A 17,779-nucleotide genomic window follows, 5' to 3' on the forward strand; every position below is an offset into this window, starting at 1 on the left:
ATGCCGTATTATCTCTTGTGCAGAGATAATACAGAGCAGAATCCCCAGACCATCGCTCAATCTTAAATCTATTGAGCTTGGCTTGGTCTGATGATAGCCAGACTAGATTTTACCTGTTTTTGCTGTTAGACCATGTTTCACTGGCTGATTAAGGCAATTACAACAATATAAGGATGTTGTTTAAGCTGAACATCAGAATGTGATGGAACTGTAGATATCTCCAAAGACCACCAAAGGTAAAGAAGATGGCATAAAGTGCTGTGGAGGTTATTCATCAGGTGAGAAGCATTTGACATGAACCCGCTATTACTTTTTAGGTTTGTGTCTGCATATGCTGCGCCCTTCACAAACCATTCTTGCAATCAGTTTTACCTCTGGCATTATATCAGGTCTTGATTTTTTTGCACAGAGCAACTGCTGAAGTTAGAGTATTGTTGTAGGTAATACAAAAGCTATTATAGTGGAATTAAAACTCTCTTTGCAGCCTCATTGTTTAAATAAATGACCAACTGCCGTAACACCTTAATTGAGCTGTTATACAAATTTGCATCAATAACGAACTTAAACAGATGAGCGGTGCTTGTTAATCTAAAATGCCTGAAGAAATATCCACTCTGTATTACAGCTATTTCTGGAGGGAAAAGGAAATTCAAACATGCGGCTGAATAAATACCCAGTTGTGAATGCACGTCAATGGTTTCACTGGAAGACACTCCAATTTGGAGCTGCCAACATAAATATGCTAACAAAATACTTCATGGCTAGCCCAGTGCTGCTGTGGCCTCAGTATTAGACGTTAGAGAGGGGTAACTGCTGTGTACTGCTCAGGGGCGGGGCTAGAAGGGGGGCACAAGGTGGCACTGGCCCCCCTTGAAAAATGATTGGCCCCCTGTTGCCCCCCTAATCAATTGGACTAGAATGCTGTCAATCTGACATTTGTGATTTCCACTGGTTAAAAGCACTGCCACTTGGCTGCCTGTTCTGCCAATTTTCACATGACCAATTAATGTTTCCATGGTAACTATCCAAATTTCTGATAACATGGAACCAGCACTGGAATTAGTTTTTTTTTTTTAAGCGGCAGATTGAGAAAATAGAAACAGAAAATAGAAAATGTGTCTTGTATTTGGTTTTACAATTTCCTTAAAATGAAAACTAGGGAAATTACCAGTGAATGTGATATTTAATGTGATGTGATATTTTTTGGGGATGTTTTATTTAGGAGAATTAGATTGTGTTCTATCATATCTAATATTTCCTATATTTTTAAGCAGATTTTCTTTGCTGTATTCTGATAAAATGCCCCCCCCCCTTACTGATATTATACTATTAGCTGTTAAATTCAAACCATAATTATTGGCATGATTGTATAAATCGTGTTTTAATGTTAAACAAACATATGTTTAGTGTCTATATCCCAGTTAGCCTATCATCAGTTTTTTTCCCCCACAAATGAGCTGAGTTATATTTGCTAATATGTTAGATTCATGTTAAGACATTGTAATTTTTGAAAAATAATTAATAATTTGGAGGCCCCCCCCCTGCAGTAACTCTGAAGACCCCCTTGGGGACCCCATGTTGAAGATCTCTGGCTTAGAGTGCGGGCCGGACGAGCTCATGGACCTGGCCTGGATTTTCTGCTTCACTTCTACATCAAATGAAGACCTAGGACACATTGATAGAACTTTTTTATAAGTTGGTCAACATTTCATGTAGAGGATCACAACTTTAGCCGACAAGGACATCTCCCATAAGATATATATATATATATAACACACCTTACGACTCCTTACTATGGTATTTGAGTGAGATAATCAGTAGAGGACAGTGAGTGATAGAGATATCTCAACAGCTCTCCTGCTAAGAGGCTGTGTTGACCTTTCAATAATGGTTGCTGCACACTCAGCAAAAGAAAAAGAAAAAAAAAAGATGCCCTTCAAGAGCAGCACAGAGGGCCCGATTCCACTGCATTGTCATGGCCTGCAGAAGTAAATTACTTCTTTGCCGAACACAGCACAGTGTTTGCAGGTAATGTTCTGGAGTTGTCCCCTATGCAGCCGTCTCTTAGCGTGGCTGGTAAACAACGAATGCTGCTTGTTCTCACAACTTTCTATATCCACAGAACTGAATAGATAGGCTTCATTTTTGCGAGCGAACTGGCATGAAATATTAAATCTCTGTTACTCTACCATCCCCTGATCATCACTGTCCTGTCTAGTGGTTATGGATATATCCATAATTTTAATAAGATAGGGCCTTTATAGATCTTTTTCAGAGTTAGATGCCGTAAAACAGAAATTAAAAAAAAAATCTATTTGCATGCATTAAACTTTTACCCTTGTGTTGTCTTCCTGTCAAAATTGAAAATCCAAAGTTGTGTTGATGTTTTTAACTTTTTCTTATATTTTTGTCCCTTTTTTCATCACTTTTGATGCTTTTTTCCCAATGTTTGTCACTTTCTTTGATGAAAATCACTAAGTTATTAACTTTAGTTTACAGTAATCTTTGGAATTTATGGTCAATAAACCTCAATTATAGGAAATTATACCTGCTGTTTGAGTTACAAAAGCAGAAATTAGGAATTGTTTAGACTAAAATTAAGGGAACGCATGTTGATGGATAATTACAGACTGTAATCTGTCAACTTTTACTCAATACTATTTCAAAACCACTATTTCGAATGCTATAAAATTGAATAAGACACCCTCAAACTAATGAAAGTAGAGATATTTACTTTCCAAAGAGTGTTCAATCATGGAATCAATCATGTTATTTTGGGTAATTACAAACAACATTGATATAGGAAAAAGGGTCAATTTGACCCGAGGACAACATGCGTTGAAGCCGTTGTTAGGTGTACCTTTACCGTGGTGATGTATACAGTTCCGTAGAAGCCGACTTCCGTCAAGCTGTGCAGCTGAGGTTTTGCAGTAAAGGACAAACAACCAGTGGAGTAGTAACGCTACTCCGAGCCAGTCGCTAAATGAGTCTAACTAAATGCTTTATCTAGGGGTGTGAAAAAAATTGATCTGATAAGTTAATAATCCATTGATAAAAAAGTTACTGTCTCCTGATATGTACAAATCCGAACACAGAGTGACTGAAAGAGGATGGGATAATGGACAACAAGTTAGAGTTTAGGCAAGAGTGCAGAAGAAAAACCCAAAAATGGCCAAAAGGAAAAAAAAGTTTTGTATATATACACATGATGTAATAAGACATACAGTACAAAAATTAATAAGGAAAAACACATATAGGCTGTTGATCTACTTTATCACATTACATCTGACCACCTCATGTTTCATGTTCTAAGAAGCCAATTATCCACCTTTAAACATGACTGAGCCTCTGACATTGAAGTGTGTGAGAAAAACCATGTCAAATTCTAGAAAACTCAGATTTATACGTATATTTTTTTTAAATCACTCATGGCAACTTACATAAACAATGATTCATCGATAGTTGGTTTAGAATTGAATTGTTGGCCTCTGAAATCGAATGGTGAGGTGCCCAGAAATTCCCACAACCTAGCTTCATCCACACAAAGCACACTGCTACCGCCAAATGAGTAAGTTATCAGCTTTGTTTAGTTTGTTATCTGGGCGATTTGGCAAGGAGGTAAGGCGGAGTTAGCAATCCAATTTACAAGTCAACGTGCTGGTTACACCGTGCTTTTATGCTGCATTGGTTACAGAGAATGAGCCGGGCTGGGTCTAATGGCCCGCTGACCCGTTCCTGCTGGGTCTAACTGTCCCTCCTCATAACTCCCCGCAGCTCCTCAAAATGTCTCGTGAGCTGCGTCAGGCGGCTCTCCTCCCAGCGAGCTGCCTGCGACACAGTTTACAGCCCCACTAATGTGTACTGTCACCATGACAACTAACGACAATTTCCATTTTATTGTGTACCAATCAAATGACCACGGCAAACAGTCCACTCGCCTTGCAATCCATTTTTCCCCCATTATCTGCACCAAAGATTCTTTTCTTAAAGGGCCCATATTATGCTCATTATCAGGTTCATATTTGTTTCTAAGGTTGTACCGGAATAGGTTTACATGGTTTCATTTTCAAAAAACACAATTTTTTTGTTGTACTGCACATTTCTGCAGATCCTGTTTTCACCCTGTGTGTTTAGGTCTCTGCTTTAGCTACAGAGTGAGGCATCACTCTGGTTTTTGCTACAGAGTGAGACATCACTCTTGTTTAAGCTACATAATGAGACATCTCACTTCTGTACTGTCTTTGTAGTACATGTGCAATAGCTAGGTAAGATCCCATCAGCTAGATAACTCTTTCTCCAACTTTGATCAGTACAAGGCAGGATTAGCTGGGAGACTTCATCTAGACGAGGGCCACTTGTAGAATACCTGCAGAACAGGGACATGGAAGTAGTTCTTTTGGAGATTATGGTGAACTAGTGTGTGTTGTATCAGTGTTTTGCCATTGAGAACGAGCTAGCATGCTAGCGCTAGCATGTGCTACGGTTTGCCACATAAGTAACCGATGTAGGCCGAGCGCTCTCAAACATGTCCTTGGTCTCCCCTGGAGATTGTGGTTATGTCAGTTAGGGTCATACTAATGTAAAGGATGTCCCAGGGCTTAGTATGAAGATCGGCAGGGCTATTTTTCGACAGATCCTTCCCAATGGTGAGAGTCAGGCGATCCCACCAGAGCCTTGAACTCACAGCAGTTCGCCTCCGCCATCCATGTAATTGATATTTGTCAAAGTAAGAGGATGGTCCATGTCCGAAGCTGGAAGACAGAGGAAGGCACCCAGGCATGCCAAAGATGCCCGGCAGGCGTCATATGTAAATGTAAATGTATTTGTATAGCGTGTTTTTAGTCGTAACAACTACTCAAAGCACTTTAACATATTAAAGGAACCATTCACACACATTCATACACTGGTGGGCGATGCTCCCCAAGGACACTTTGACATGGGACTGCAGTGCCAGGGATCAAACCACCAACCTTGCAATTGGTCCACCGCATGAGCCACAGCGGCCATCTTAGGTAAACTCTATTGTACAGCTGTCAGTTTAGCAAGTAGTTAAACATAATATTTAATGTGTATATTGTGGGACAGTTCCCACAATATACACATTAAATATTATGTTACTACATTTCATTGCAATTGAATTTCATTACCAAGCTTGTCAACTGTGGGATTTCCATAGTTAACTCGCAATTGTTTTTTGTGAAAAAGTGTGAAAGTCGGTGTGGTTTTCAGTTCTTTGAACCACAACCTGTTCCATCACAAGCCTAACACTATAGGTCATATCTTGTCCTTTTGCCCACCCCCTCTTGTCATTCTCCATTGGAAAAACTTAGTGATGGGCACATTAGTGACTGACAAGCCAGTGGGAATATGGTTGAATTTTCTGCTTTTCACTCTATGTCTGCCGTCCTAGTTATTTCTTTAAATGTTGACCTTGTGGAAATTGCTGGTTGCTCCCTGAGGGCCTTGGTGCTCCGGGTCACAGCAGGCTGCATCTCATCTGCTGGAAGCTGCTTCTCTATGGACGCTACATTAAGTGCTGCCGGTACTCCACAGACCACTCACTACAGGGACCTTAGATCAGCAAGTGCTTCATAGGTCTATGCTTATATGCATCAGACTAGGCAATGAAGCAGTTGGGCATGGTTGGCCAAAGCACTTTATTTTCTGACAGTGAAAGGCAGAAAAGGCTTGTACAGAGTAGCTCGCCGCTTCCACCAGTATTTTCCTCACACTTGGCAATAGAGATGTCAGAATTATTTTCCATATTCTGTCAGCTTTTACATCCACTGAAGTATTGTTCCCAGTTGATGTAGTAGCATCTAAGCTGACTTTTAAAAAGTTTTTTTCCTGTGTCTCATTTGCACCCCCCCCCCAACACACACACACAACTGCTGAACCCCTACAGGAGGACTTAGAGGCAGATATGAATTGATGTCATAACAGAAGAAGAAACTCAGTTAGATTGTTATCGGCTGGATTATGAATAAGCTTGTCTGCGAGGGGAGCCTTAAAGATGGCAGAGGAAAGGCGATCTGTAGACAAGAGGCAGGCAGAGAAATACGTTCATGACATCCCCCCCCCCCCTCGCGTCTTACTGGCCCTGTCATAACTAGGGCAGATAGCTTCAGAGAGAGGTTGTTGCACATACAGTAGAGGCTCATCACTTCATTTTTCTCTCATCTTTATTACTAATGGCTGCCTTTGATACATATTGAAACAATGCAATCAGTTTGTGAAAACCACTCTGAATAATTCATGCAATTGCATCACTGAGTGCCAGTGATATACTGGTCCTTCAAGGATCATTGATATCTCATAAAAGGCACACTGTTCCTTCTCAGAGGAACACTGTTAAACGAGCTGTGGGTTCCTTTGGGAAAGATGTTGAGTGTACAAACCTATAAGCACAGGTGCAATGCCTTTCCTGGAAATACGATCAATGCCAGAAATCATTATAGTTTCATTTCTTTGCTGTCTGTTTTATGCTTAAGCATATTTTCATTTGCAATCATTCAAAAACATGGATTTCATATGAATTAGGAATACAGTATATTAAAGAGCTCATATTATGCTCATTTCTAGGACCATATTTGTATTTAGACAGGGTTAAAAAGTCTTAAGACCAAAGTTTCAGAATCAAAATGTTAGGCCATGAAAAGTCTTAAATTTGCTGAAGAATTGTGGTCAGCTAAGGTTCTCATGTAGCTACTCACCTCGATTAAACAGCACACAAGCTTCTCATATGAGACACTGTATTAGAAAACAGGAGCAGTATCTCTTATCTGTGGTCCAATACCTTTCTAAACGGATTAGGGTACGGCTAATGTTTTTTCAAATTTGTGAACCAATGTGAGAAGCACACAGCCATGGGGAAGTAACCAAAACAGAGGCGTTGAAAAGTTCCCGCAGCAGTCAATTTCTTAATCTAATCCTGGGCTGGTTTTGAACAGTATGTGGCAGCGACTTACTGAGGAGAATACAAATTGCTTGATGAAATGAATTTCTTAATGCTAGGTTATCTTCAACAGATAATTGCTAAATCCTTTGGCCGTGTCGATCAGCACAAGATGGAACTGGCATTAAGACCACAGCACCTGTGTCTGTTGTGTTTCTCTCTCCGGGGAACTCAAATGACTTTCATATTTGGACCTGACTGTTGCTCAGAAAGTAATTCCCTCTCTCTGCTTTTTTTTAGCCAGTAGTGGTGGCAGAGGGGAAACAGTCCGGTGCCGATAGCAAATAAATGTTGAATGCGTTGGCTGTGCGTACTACACACAAACTGTATGAGTACTAAGCTATTCCCCAAAAGAATGACAAAGCCTCATCAGTGTTCACTGCCTCTGGGCCACCATATGCCCCATAATACCAGGCCCATTAACTAAACTCACTGAAAACCAACACATTAGAAATGTTAAACCCCCAAGAGTCAACGTTATTCAAATACATTTGCACTATCACAACAGATATCATAGATTATTCCATAATAGTTTCTTCAGGTACAAACCTGTTCTCCCAATTTTCTATTATATTTTAAAAAACACCATCATTATCTGCCATTCATAGCATAATGTGCCAGTCTACTAGGTAAAAAAATACCTTTTTAAAGTATATTATATTCATTTTTTGTTGACATCCTGCAGCAGAGTCATCCATTCAACTCAATTTGGAGACTTTACTGTAGTTTGTTGTGCTTTTGAATTGCATTTCTTAATGCTAAATTATAACATGGATGGATGTTTGCAATATTTCATCCACCCCAATGCCAATGTTAATGATATTGAACAATATTTAACTTGCAGGGATGGAGATGTACAGCCTGTTCTCATGATACAAAATCTACATAAAGTTAAGCACTGTAATTCGTATGATGTCCACGTTTTGTCCGCTGTGTTTACCACATTGACGTCTGCTGTATAAGAAGAGGACTTTCAAGCCAGGGAGGGTAACTGAAACACCAACAATGACCGGCAGCTTGCGGTGCTTTTTACCTGGCTCATTGTCACCTATTCTCAGGTAACTAAACCAGCAACTACCGCTGACCTGACAGAGCTACTATCTGCAGCTGACATGAGGAGCTGGGACAGAGGTCTGTAGCTGCGTCACAAAGCTCTGTAGCGGCTTAAATAGCTAGCATCTGCTGATCAGTGTGACGGAGCTTTGTAGCCGATGTCACATGACCAGCCGGCGGTCTCCTAGTTTTTGTAAAATATCATACAGTACGTTTTGGTGTGCATAACTGTTGTATGATGTAAGTCAAATATCACTGTTCTAAAATGACTTTCCATTGTCTTGTCATTTGTACAGCCTGGGACAACATAAGCATTCAGCACAGAGCATGCAGGGCATATTATTTACAGATATACAGTCATCTCACAACAGAATGAAGTATTGATCTGTGGGCACCACAGGTGGATCATACCATAAAATGACCTCTCATGCATCATTAAGCTTTTTATGGTACACAGTAGTTTCAAAACAAGGCATGGATGCACTACACAGGCTTTTCAAATTAAAATATCAGCAACTACACTTTAGAATACAATTATAATTCCTATTATTGTACTTCGCTAAACTACCAGTAGAAAAATCTGATATGTCAAATGAAGTTAATGAATGGCCAAATGTGTAAAGCCAAAGAGAGAGTTCCAAGCTTCCCAAAGGTTTTCTTGGGTGGCAGTAGAGGATGTTGATGAAATAATACAATGCTTTGCAAAGTTTGCCACAAGTTTCAGTCCAAGGCAGATAAAAGTGGATCATTTTTTCGAAAGGGAACGTCTTCATAATCAGAATACAAAAACAAATGCTGGAGTGCTATGATAAAAGCAACATCTCTCTTGCACGGCAACTAAGAGAGCTGCCAACAACGCTGAGGCAAGTGAGGTCAAATGAAAAATTACTTGAGTCTTTGTTGTTATGTGATAATTCCTAACAAAACAAATATTTGTATTGGTCCAAATACAGGTCCTCACCACTCTGGGGGCAACTGGCTGTTTCCTAAAGGAAATGGGAGCTTTAAAATACATTTTAAATATATAAACAACTTCAACTTTATCACTAAGGCTTGTTTTGATATAATATACATTTATGCTAAATTATCATATAGGCTAGGTTGGTACTGTATATCGACGCTGTCCCCGAGTGCTGTAATGTCTGCCGTTTTGGACGGTATTATTAATATACAGTGTGTTTGAATGTCTATAGATCAGATTTCCCTACACTGTGCAAAAACTGGCCGCAATTATAATTCAATTTGCAGCATTTCCTTCAAAAAGCTATGAAATTTTAGCACTGTAATTCATAAGCATTCCACCCTTTTTTGCTGTATTCTCTACATTGATGGCCGCTGTATGAAAATGTGAATGGCGGGGGAAAAAAAGACTTTAATCCAGGAAATGTGTGTTCCTATGGAGTGTTTTAATCCAAACCCCGATCATTCCCAATCTTAATTTGTCATTTTGGTGCCTAATCTTAATTTTCGTCGCGACAAAATGTCCACATTTTGTGGACTAAATTTAACTGTAATGCCCACTGAAACATCCGGCAGCTCGCGGTGCTCTGTACCCAGCTCAAAGTCACCTATTCTCGGGTAACAGAACCACCAACTACTGCTGATATATCGGAGGTCTGGAGCAACTGCTGCTCGGCATCATGGTTCTCATAGCCAGCCGGCGTCACGTGACCAACTGACGGTTATCTAATTTCGCAGGATATCATTTGTTTTGGTATGCATACATTTTCGTACCATATCGTTCAGACCTGTTCGTGACAATGCGTTGAGCTGAAAAGGATTTTAGCATAGAGAAGCTGGGATGCCATGGGTTCTTAACTCATATTACCCAGCAGTGCTAGCAGGATAAGTGAATGCCACAGTGACCCCTAGACTCAGGTTTCCACTCTGCTCCTTTTGTAGTCTCTGCATTTTCTATGCAAAGAAAAAAAAGATGCATCACTGCTACAGAAAAATTGTAATTATTTCAGTGGGTGGAGAATCCAAGTGAGGAAAAAAAAAAATCTCATTTCAGCAGGATAGCAGACCTCCTGTAAAATATGCCTCTCCCTTTCATAAGCCTGGCAAATTGGGACAGTGAAGACCAGGTGCACATTGTAATCTGACATCATTTATGATTGCAACAAAACATCAAGGACGTGACTTTTGAATGGCATTTTTTGGAATTGGAGGATACATCATTTTGTCTCTTATTTCTACAAAGCTTTCAAAGGCACCGGTTCATGTGATTTTTAATTTTCTTATTTATTGTTAGTGTTATAGCCTGCTGTCATACTGGCATTCAAAGACATATGGCACTGCACTAAAATCAAACGCCTCACTTCCTTCAAAGTAACATCGGTATGTGAAATCACTTTAAAGGATCTGAGATGGCATATGAGAATATGAAAGAAAGAGACCCCTGAAACTTTCTCCCTCTAAGAGTGACCAGCAGTTCACTTTAAGCAGAGCTTAAGTGAACAAAGAGGAGTATAATGGTCTTCCTTGCTGGAATCCTGCACCGACGGACTTTGGATTTAAATGTAGTTGAGGATTAGATTGGGATTAATACAAGCGTGGCAGATAAAAAAGGAGGAGTGTGTGTGAGCCAACATGCCTCTGTTGTACACTGTTGATATTCAGGAGATGTTCTTACCAACTCTCAGTTGTAAATCACAGATGCAGGGATTTGAAAACATCTCCGTCTCGGAGATTTGGAGCCCACCGTTGTATTAATATGCTAATTAAAATCATGTTGCCATCTGATGATTATGTACTTCAGCGAAGCACTGTGGTGCAACTCTGCGGTCCTGTTTTTTTCCATTAGTTGTTGCTAATGTACCGAAGTATTCTTGACAGAATTGTGTCGTTCATATGGTTAAATATGGCTCACTGCTGCAAATTTTTATTTCCAAGTCACTGGATGTTTGAGGAAGCTCTATCCCAGCAGCCTTAGCGTGTTTGTCTGTTGTACTAATACAGGCTGTTCTCATGAACCATTTGTACATATAGCTACAAAAAGTAATGCACTGTGGTCATTCATAAAGCACAGCGATCATATATCACCATATTTTTGACCAAATGCATCAATATTGATGTTGCAATAATATTGTAGGCTTGACACAAAACTTCACAAAAAAATACTTTTCTCTGAGATTTTAAATAAATAATCTCCAACTGTTTCTAATGAAATTATGCAAATTTTTTTTTTTTCTCCTGCTGACTTTTACATGCATGTACTAAAATAGAGTCATATCAAACCAACTCTGCAATTCTTCAAATGATATTCCCTCAAAATGTTTCACTACTACACACGGGAAGTCGGACTCGTTCCAGGTGAGGGTTGGCCTCCGCCAGGGCTGCGCTTTGTCACCAATCCTGTTTGTAATATTTATGGACAGGATATCGAGGCGTAGTCGGGGCGGGGAGGGGTTGCAGTTAGATGGGCTCCGGATCTCATCGCTGCTTTTTGTGGATGATGTGGTCCTGATGGCATCATCGGTCTGTGACCTTCAGCACTCACTGGATCGGTTCGCAGCCGAGTGTGAAGCGGCTGGGATGAGGATCAGCACCTCTAAATCTGAGGCCATGGTTCTCAGCAGGAAACCGATGGAGTGCTTTCTTATGGTAAGGAGTGAGTCCTTACCCCAAGTGAAGGAGTTTAAGTACCTTGTGGTCTTGTTCGCGAGTGAGGGGACCATGGAGCGTGAGATTGGTTGGAGAATCGTAGCATGCCGGTTGGCGGTATTAACATTCCGTTTATCGCACCGTTGTGCCGAAAAGAACTGAGCCAGAAGGCAAAGCTCTCGATCTACCGGGCAATTTTTGTTCCTACCCTCACCTATGGTATGAAGGCTGGGTTGACCGAAAGAACCATATCCAGTTACAAGCGGCCGAAATGGGTTTCCTCAGGAGGGTGGCTGCGTCTCCCTTAGAGATAGGGTAAGCTCAGTCATCCGAGAGAGCTCGGATAGAGCCGCTGCTCCTTTGCGTTGAAAGGAGCCAGTTGAGGTGGTTCGGGCATCTTAAGGATCCTCCTGGGCGCCTCCCTAGGGAGGTGTTCCAGGCACGTCCACTGGAGAGGCCTCCGGAAGACCCAGGACTAGGTGGAGCGATTATCTCCCAACCTGGCCTGGGAACACCTCGGGATCCCCCAGTCGGAGCTGGTTGATGTGGCTCGGAAAGGGAAGTTTGGGGTCCCCTACTGGAGCTGCTGCCCCCGCGACCCGATACCGGATAAGCGGTCGAAGATGGATGGATGGATGGATGTTTCACTACAGATCTGTCTGAGAAAATTGATCTAGTATATGCATTTAATTCTCTTTTTAGGCAGTGTAATTGTATATCACGATTATGGTATGATTCCAGTGAAACACGTGAAATTATCATATATAATTATTGCCCAGCCCTAGTAACGTAATTCATATTTAAGAGTGGGAGTTCATCTGCCAGGAGAAGTTGAGGAGAAAACACAAGACTTTCACTCTCCCCTTTTTCCCGGCTATATTTAACTGTAAGGACGGCTAAAATTAACTGTCATGTGACTGGTCGTCATGTAACTGCTACCGGCACCAGGCCTAGGGGGAATCTGGACCGGCAGCGATGGCTACACAGACTAGGAAGCACTGTGGAGCTTAAGGAAACTGTGAAATCAATAGGGAGCACAGACGTTTTGGTTTCTCACAGCAAAGCTTGTTTATTTCTGTACAATTGCATACAGTTCCCATACATTAACATTGTATCTACTGTATTAACTGATGATAAAAGTGCATGATAAAATAATAAATGTTTAAAAATTAAATAAATGGTGTAACCAACTTATAATATGAAACCACCTGACAGAAAATAAATGCACTTAAATTCAAATGATTTAACACATATTACACATACAAGACTTGGCTTAATTCAAAATACTCAAAGATACCAACATAATATAACTTCACATTCACTGGAGTACAACACGTACAGTCTTTCACAGAAAGCCAATGCTCCCCTGCTAACCCCATTTTAACTGAAGCATAATACACACCCATGCAACATTCTTAGACGTTTTCTCACACACACAATATCAGCCCGACAATATGGCGTCACCATGTTACTGAATGATGTAAAAATGTAAAACTAGCTTAAAACAGTATTTCTCATCATCTCATTTCCCCACTACTGGTGGGCTAGTACTCAAAATATAGAACATGTTTTCTTATGTTACAAGATGCTAATGTCAGTAACTTACACTTACAAACTACTGTGAAAAACTACATTGTTACAGCATGCCGACACTGGTCGGTACAACTAGCTTCAAAGTTACGTCTTAACTCTATCAAAAGCACCTTATAATCAGCTCACAACATTACACAATGATTACTATAACATGTAGATGATATGCTGATACAAGCTAATATGATAAAGTGAGTTTTGCAGGTACGGTCTCCGTAATGGATCCCCAACAGCGCCATCTACTGACTTAGAAGCGTAATAGCGTCAATAAGTCTGTCTGAGGATTAGTTTGAATGGTACAAACATTAACAAAACTGGGGGGTCTCTGTTTAAATAAAAACTAAACGTGTTGCTTTTTTGACCTACTACATAACCAGTCAGCAATTTTCGTAATTTCACAGGAGATACAGTATATATACGAACTGTTTTTGCATATGTTTTTGTAGACTTTCATACATACGTGTTACGCTTAAACATCATGCCTTTTCTGTTGAGTATTGTGATGATAGTGAATTGGAATGTCTTTTGTTTACATTTTGACACTTTGCTCATCATTGCTACTATTATGAGAAGTGATGTGTGAAATCCGATTGGACGATGTGATCTGGAGGTGTGCCGACACCTTTGATTTAGGACAGGTGAACAGGGGTTCAGGTGTAGCGGGAGAGCAAACAGTTTTCAACTGCATAAACACAGAACCTGCATTTACTTTTGTTTGAAGTGTATTGATTCATTAGGCTTTTGCTTTGTGCTTCAATAAAAGGATGAACTGTGACACTAAGAAATACAGAATATGCACTGATTTAAAGACCGCTCTTTACACTGTTCATGAGAATGCATTGGCTAGTGTGAGTGCACATTTCAACCCACATGCCTTCTCTTTCTCTACACATTTTTTCCTGCATGTTGGAAAGTAAATCACTGACGGTTGGCTTGAAAATAATTAGCTTTAAAAGTGTTTTCCTCCCAGGTCTGGAGGACAAGCTGTGTCAGGTCACTTTGCTTTCATTCACCCTCTCCTGCATACCAAACGCCACCTTTAGGCCCTATCTCCATTATGGAGTTATTGTAACAGTCCTCGGTATGGCAGGCAACATTAAAATCAACCTCTCCAGGCTTGCTGACGCTACTCAGTGTTATAAGCGTAATATTTTTCATGTGCTCAGTGAAATTTGAATCAGTGTCTGTGTGTTGGGTTGTTCCAGCACCAGTCCGCCCTTTTCACTCTGTCAAGTCTCTGCATGTCCTGTTGACGGGTTCAATCTAATAGTTTCTGACATTTTGTAAATTCTGCACACTTTGTTCTTTTTTTCTTTCTTTATTTGGAAAATAGCATAACATTTGAGCTGACATTTATGTTTCATATAAAAGCCCTAGCAGGCCCTTGCTTCTTGTTGAAGTTTTCAATCAGGTTTGTTGCAATCCCTCCTGCCTTCAAGCATTTTTAATTGCTTTCAGCTTTTTAATGTTGCAGTGAGTATATTGACATAGGACATTCTCTCGTAAGGATTGTGTCTAAACTAGTGGGAAAATATTAATAAATATCTGCCACGCGCTTCCAGAAAGAATCCTGAACTGTTAAATGAGATATATCAGCCTGAGAACAAAGCCGGCACAGAATGAGAGAAGAGACAGTTTTGTTCTCTGGAGGTGGGCCCCACTAAACTGTGATATGGATTTGAAATATATTCCCACAACACAGATGGTTATCATGGCTTTATTAACTGGCTAATGACTTTTTGTCTTTCTGGATGTTTGCTTTCTCCAGCCCTGTTTCAGAGTGGAACTTCATTGGACAAATAAATGTAACTGCATATGCCTTCTGCCGCATCCATTGGGTTTTGGCTGAGGGAATTATCTGAGCATATTGAATTCATAGATCATTGTTGCTAGCTGGGGGCTTCAAAGTATCATTAATATTCTGATTCTGGAGATCTGCTGAACTACTCTCTCGTCCCTTCTCTGTTATTACAGCGTTGTTCCCGGTATGAAACGCGACTCTGCTGGAGTTTTTAAATATTTTTTTTTTGTGCGCTGACTTTGAAACACTGCACAGTGTTTTTCTTTTGTCTTAGAAGAATACATCTCATTGAATGCAATTATTTCCAAAAGCTGATGCTGTGTGTTGTCTGGTGCGTAATCAATGCATTGATCAAGGTTTCCCCAGGCCTGTTATGTCTTGATGTAGAGAGTCAGGTCGGCTCAGAAGGAGAGATCTACCGAGGATCAGTAGCTGTGATAGTGGGGTTTGTCAGATTTATTCAGACAGGATTTACCTCTGTGCTTTGGTGGGGATTTGAATTGATTAACAGTTGGAGGTTTCAGAATTCAGTTTTTTATCTTTTTTGTGAAATGAATGTTTTTCTCCTCTGAAAGTGCTAGTGTATTTCTATCAAAGCAGTAACTGGGGTATGTTCTTTAGGCAGTTGAAGCATGGGCAGACGCTTAAACCGGTTAACGTGTATAAGTAGAGGAATACCCTGGTTACTGATGGAGTTCTCTACCTCTGCTTACCGGGTTATTAGAACTATTTACATGGCATTTGAGAAATCAGGGTATTGCCTCAACCCAAATATAATCATTTGTAAAGTGCATTTGTCAGTGCATGTAAACCAACTGACCAATGATGTTAACATGTGGAGTTGCAAAGTGTCCCATAGCAAGGTTTCAACTTTGCCATGTAAGAAAGTTAGATAATGGCTACACATCTGCTAAGGTTAGCATTATGTCAGAGAAATAACACTTGGCTTAATGACATGTGATTTTCGGACATTTTTTCTGTAACGTTAAGACTCCATCCTCAGCAAAGAGAATTTCAAGTCAGGTCAGATGAAGTGGTTGGGGCTTTGTTAGGACTGGGGGCGAAAACTCCACCCTCAAAGAGAATGTAACAAAAATGATTTATTTTAAATCAGTATAAAAAAAAATGTTCCTTTCAAACACAATGTAGCTGGGATAAAAGAAGAAGAAGCTTGTTGGAAATTCCTTTTTAGGGTTTCGATGTGAGTCTTTTGTTTTGCCTCATAATGGCAGATTGCATTTAAGAAGGGAAATTAATTTATTGACATGGTGCACAATTAGGTTTAGAAATGTGAAAGTGATTTGACGATAACACACCTGAAGGTCGATTTTGACTGAAATCACAGTACAACAGCAGCAGAGTGGAGAACGGTTTAAAAGGTTAACAGCATGATATGATTGGCTCATCGTGGCACAAATCTAGAGTGAACGCCCATAGTCAGCTGATTTAGTTGTAATGGAAAGAGAGGGGGGGAGAGAGAGAGTTTGCAATGTACTCTATTTTATAGCAATCAGTACCTAGTATCTATGTGACACCTATGTCTTTAATATGGGATATGGACTTTCTGTCAACTGCTTTGGAAACTTCATGTTTTCTTTCTTCATACTAGGGCTGAACAATATTGTGTTTTAGCATCGACATTGCAATGTGCGCATTCGCAATAGTCACATTGCAGGACATTGCAATGTTGACGCTAAACGGTAAACTTTCACCGTTCTCCTTTTACATGATTATTACCGTCCGACCCTTCCTCTTTAAGACAGGTAGCCATGTAGGCAGCGTGTGTATGTGATGTCAGTCCGAAGGGGTTTGTCATGCGAAGTGAGGCTCTCCGTAGGCAGCAGTTGTCGCTGACACAGTGATGACACTGATAGTCTTGATGGCTAGTCAGTGAAGCTACAGTAGTCAGTGTTTTATGTTTGCTGCAAATACAAACTAAATCACCTGACTAATGAGACATAATTACCACGTCTCCCGGCCATTTCACTTGCAGAAAGCTGCTAGCAGCCAGGCTAAAGCTAATATAGTTAGCCTAAAGAAACAAGCCGAAAGCTGCTACCAGCCAGGCTAAAGCTAATTTAGTTAGCCTAAAGAAACAAGCAGAAAGCTGTTACCAGTCAGGCTAAAACTAATATAGTTAGCCTAAAGAAACAAGCTGAATACTGTTACCAGCCAGGCTAAAGCTAATAAAGTTAGCTTAAAGAATCAAGCAGAAAGCTGCTTCTAGACAGGCTAAAGATAATATAGTTAGCCTAAAGAAACAAGCAGAAAGCTGCTACCAGCCAGGCTAAAGCTAATATAGTTAGCCTAAAGAAACAAGCTGAATACTGTTACCAGCCAGGCTAAAGCTAATTAAGTTGGCTTAAAGAATCAAGCAGAAAGCTGCTACCAGCCAGGCTAAAGATAATATAGTTAGCCTAAAGAAACAAGCTGAACACTGTTACCAGCCAGGCTAAAGCTAATAAAGTTAGCTTAAAGAACCAAGCAGAAAGTGGGACGTGCGTAATGTTTCATCTGTCCCTCCTGGACGGGACGAATGAAACAGCATGCGGGGACAAATGAAACATACAGTTTAAGCCATATAAACTTCCCACAACTTTAATATTTTACTGTATATTATGGATGGTACTTCCAAAAGGTGTTATTATAGATAGATTGTTGCAGGGCTATGTGTCTTTGTGAATGTCTGTTAATAACTAATTGCCGTCATCTTGAAGCGCGTATGAAGCGGTTATGGAAATATCATGCACTGTGGATGATTGTGCTATTTTTAT

At 40.3% G+C, this 17,779-nt stretch overlaps 1 protein-coding gene and 1 long non-coding RNA gene across 2 annotated transcripts in view; both read left to right on the top strand.

The window, feature by feature from the left end:
- LOC116700849 (uncharacterized) overlaps window positions 1–6,889 on the top strand; it is a 10,193-nt gene extending 3,304 nt beyond the window's left edge. The window contains exons 2-3 of the long non-coding RNA XR_004334748.1: window positions 2,884–2,887; window positions 6,876–6,889. This is a non-coding gene — a long non-coding RNA (uncharacterized LOC116700849). The remainder of the gene's footprint in view (window positions 1–2,883; window positions 2,888–6,875) is intronic.
- The window catches only part of ntm (neurotrimin), a 537,242-nt gene that overhangs the window by 65,398 nt on the left and 454,065 nt on the right, over window positions 1–17,779 (top strand). The gene's annotated exons all lie outside the window — the stretch shown is intronic.

The sequence above is a fragment of the Etheostoma spectabile genome, chromosome 13 (genome assembly GCF_008692095.1).
Source record: "Etheostoma spectabile isolate EspeVRDwgs_2016 chromosome 13, UIUC_Espe_1.0, whole genome shotgun sequence".
Lineage (NCBI taxonomy): Eukaryota > Metazoa > Chordata > Actinopteri > Perciformes > Percidae > Etheostoma > Etheostoma spectabile.